The sequence below is a fragment of the Antedon mediterranea genome, chromosome 5 (genome assembly GCF_964355755.1).
Source record: "Antedon mediterranea chromosome 5, ecAntMedi1.1, whole genome shotgun sequence".
In the NCBI taxonomy this organism is placed as follows: domain Eukaryota; kingdom Metazoa; phylum Echinodermata; class Crinoidea; order Comatulida; family Antedonidae; genus Antedon; species Antedon mediterranea.
This window is the reverse complement of record NC_092674.1, coordinates 18795879-18800314: the sequence shown is the minus strand read 5'-3', so window position 1 is coordinate 18800314 and position 4436 is coordinate 18795879. Positions and strand designations below refer to the sequence as shown.

Sequence of the window (4436 nt, the reverse complement as noted above, 5' to 3'; positions counted from 1 at the left end):
GAAGACTAATATGTGATGCATGATCATATAGTACTAGAAGTGGAATGTTCATCGGTGTGAGTAGACATTCTTTTTGAATTGCTCATCACTTTCAAAGGTATTAGACTTGGTATAAGTAGTGATCCATCGTTAGCAAATAAAGATCTTGGTATGATGGCCAATCCATAGTTTCCTATCGTTGTTTCAAGTTTTGGCAAGAACTCTGGTCGACAATGCTGTATGACAAGAAATCTTGATAGTTGTATTTCTTCACTAAGTTTAATGGCCTAATCTCCAACTGAAATCTTTGTTTTATGGATCCATGTACCAAAGCTTTTGAATTTAGCTTTCATTCGGTCTCAAATACTATACTGATGTCAATAGAAAGTCGGTTTTGACAAATGTTTATATAAATCTTCATCGATGAATTTTTCATGATGTCATTCTTTACAGATTATGGTACAACAAGTGAGGAAACTATGTTCTTTAATGACGTAAGGTTCAAGTGATGGTGTTTTTTCAACTCTAAAGCGTTCTTGGACACTGAGAGACATGCCTCCCTCTAGTTGGTAATGTTCTTTTGGTGTAATGATGGTGTTTAGGAAAGCCATCTCTCCAATATTTAACCATCTTTGTATGGAGCAGTTGCTATAACTGTCAATGTACTGCTCTAATAATACGTGCGTAGCAATTTCAAGATCTTTCTCCTTTGCACATCTGCTTTCAAATTTCCTGATTTCATTATCAATCGATCCAACAAATCTTGTAAAAGGTTCCAGTTTTCATTGAAAAACAAAGACCAGACTTCACTTTCATCTCGTCAAACAATCCTCCTTTATACGTTTGATAGAATTCGATCCAACTCGGCCCTAAACCGTCTCGGCCCCAAGTCAAGTCAGCCTCAAGTCAACTCATTAAGCATTCTCACTAACAGTAATTCACAAACAATAATTTAAACATACATTATCTTAAAGTAATCAATTAGTATCGTATATTGATTAATATTGATTACCTTACACATCACTACTCAAGTACAGTACACATCCATATTACATTAGACACAATATTAAATTATGAAGCTTCACTGGTCTAACAAGGAATAATTCATAAACTGATATTCAAACGAATTAAAGCACGTATACAAATGAGAAAAATACTTGAGAAAATGCAGAGTGACTGAGTGCATGTTATTTTCAGCTCAATTTGATCAATATATCGATTGCCATACTCAAGGATGACAAACAAACTTACATACAAACATGTAATTATTATTATTTTTTCTAAAATATAAAACTTTATGCGAACAAAAAATGGTGTGCCCATATGGACATGATGGCATCATATTATCACTACCATATTTAGGAACATCACACTTTTTTTAAATCAAAATTAGTTTGATAGTGTTAGATAGAGCTTTATTAATTTTTCTGATTTTATAGCATGTGATTGACATACTTGCATTTTTATCTATGAGAGAACACAGATATTTGTCAGTCAAAAACAGCAACATGCCTAATCTACATAAGCCTATACACTGTACACGATTAGCTTCCGACAGAGAACCAGCAAGTAACATGCCTAATGTACCTAAGCCTATACACGATCTGGTTTAATAGAAAACATGGCATAATAATAAAACACAGATAACCCAGTAACATCCCTAATAATATATAAATTTCACAGAATATAATACTTGAAACATGAAGAATGCATTAATTCATAGAATACCATACTCTGACCTTTATTCCAATCTAATTAATTTTTTTATGTATGCATACAATTTTATTACATTCTTGACACAATGAAAATATATAATACATGTTATATTTCGATTAAACATTTCAACAATAAATTATCATCATGAATAATATTATATGAGGGCTCAATATTTCACTTGTCTGGCATACAAAGTTGTATCAAATTGTTCTTATAAGACCGGGTGTCTAGTAGGCTTAGGACACAATTACCTTAGCAATTAATAACGAATCTATTTGGTCAGATGGCGAGGTGACTTCCACTAATCTTTTCCTGGTTCAGACCTGGGGTTGTAGATCTATAATCTACTGTTAAATTTAATTTTATACATTGTATTACTATTTTAAACTTTTAACACATGCAATTCAATGTGAAGAGCCCCTTGAATGTTGGCTTAGGACAAAATTGCCTTAGCAATTAATAAAGAATCTATTTGGCCAGCCTTCATGACACAGAAAGGATAAATCCTAAACAAGGCATGTATTTTATTGCTTGGTATATGCATGGACCTAGGTCCATGGTATATGTATACTACTCTGGTAACAGTGGGCTAAAGTACACGATATCATGTACTATAAATATCAAGTTAGGTTAAGTACACTCAATGTTATCTTAAATAAACGTTATGTACAAATATTGGTGGGGCCTTTAAAGTTACTAACTACAATTAGCTTTCAGAACAGCTTTCACTAAATCAAACTTACATGAAGTTTACAAACTTACATGAATTTTACAAACTTACATGAATTTTACAAACTTACATGAAGTTTACAAACTTACATCAAGTTTACAAACTTACAAGTTTATAAATAAAGAAAAATAAATATATTTGGCACTTTTTATTATGATATTTAATACTCAAGGAGAAATGTAATTATCAAGTTAGTTTTAGTCTGTGATTTGCATACATGTGTACATAATAAGTTGGACCACTTGTATGAGACACATTATACATTTTATACGGTTTTTGTATAAGAACATACAGTGTACCGTTATGCAATGAACACTCTTTCCTGATTTATTATCAAATTTTAGTCAATAGCGGTTTTTGTAAGGAGGTTCTTAAGCTCTGATTGGTCGGTTCTTGCTGCTGTCGATGCTGACGGTGGGTCATCAGACCCTGGCGTCGTGGATATAGATTCCAACTGGAACTCCACATGACTCCCTTCGCTGCTGTCATCATTGTCAGAGGAGACTTGCTTGTGTGAAGGGGCATACAAAAAGATGACAGTGACCACATAGATGTTCCACATGCCATAAACACCTGTGAAGAAGGCGCTGCTAATCTGAAGTGTCTTCTCATGTCCCATTTTATAGTGATCTTCATAAACTTGACTCAAAATGAAGAAGATTACAGTGAGGGCAGCACATAACAAAGTGAACAACATGAAGAATTTGAATCTGAAAATCAAACCTTCATAATGAAGGCGTCTAGCTTTGACCATGTGTGGAAGCGCCAGACGTTTAATACTGATGTTTCTGAATATTTGCCACACCATGAAACATAGAAACAGGAAGTAAGCACTGAAACAGATCCCAGCCATAACAAGAAATAGCATAGCCAGGTTTTTGCCTGTCTCTGTTGTCCATAAAGTAAAGAATGGATTTGAAATCTGCACTCCTCTTTCGCACATGTCAAAGACAAACATACAAAAACAACAAAAAGCAATTGTCCCGACTTGCTTCCAGTACGCACTCAATCTTGCTCGCTCAACTGTGTCCATGAGATGTTCACCAACAAATATGATCCAAGACGAGAGTAACGTGGCATAAAAGATTCCTTGACGTATGTCACTAATCAGCAACATGTATGGGATGTTGAACCAGAACGTGAACCATTCAATTGGTAAATTTAGGAAGGTAATAGAAATTCCCAGAACCATAACAAATTTTTCCATAAGAACTGGCGATCGATTTAACTTGGAGATTCTTAGCCAGAACCAGATGAGGAAAACAAGTGGAATAGGTGTCATGACAGACTTCATTGTCAGCCATACTAAAGTAAAACCACCAGTTTGATGAATCTCAATGATCCAAATATCAGTGATGCTGCCTAACTTAGTGTTGTACTTCTGTTCATTGGTTTCTTTGTTAAATTCTACCGGTAATCGAATATTGATTAGGTACTGCTTATGATGGCAGGTGCTTAATTCAAAGAACGGTAGAGGCTCACAATCATACGGGTCACCGTCAACTGGTCCTTCGTCTTCATTCGAGTGCAGCAGACATTCAAGTTTTCTTGTTTCTGTTACTCTAGTAAGTTCTTTCCAATCTTCATAATCACTATCTCTGTAACCAACACGCACAATCATTGTAATTTCTTCTGGTGCATCGGGAACAGTTAACTTGTACTGTGTTTCCAATCTGAGCATGGTCAGTATGAATTGGAAGCTACGACTCATATTATACGATCTATGTGGCATTCGTAACGAAAAAACGATCTGATTCGCATCAATGTACTTCCTTGCTGCCTCTTCAAAGTTAGCTACTTTGGAACACTCTCCAGGTCCGTTGGGTATAAACCATTTATGAACGTTGTCGGCAGGGTCTACACATTTGGTGGTCAGGTGACTATTGGCATCTGTAGGTTTTGGTGCGATAAGTCCCCCGACCAAGAAACAAATTATCTGAACTATTAGCAGAATTACACAAAAACCGAACAACTTCTTGGTACTGAGATTCTCTAAAATAACACCAGCCAT

General features: G+C 35.1%; 1 pseudogene; it reads right to left on the bottom strand.

The window, feature by feature from the left end:
• Positions 1–2765: 2765 nt before the first annotated feature.
• LOC140049768 (protein wntless homolog pseudogene) lies at positions 2766–4436 on the bottom strand (annotated as a pseudogene).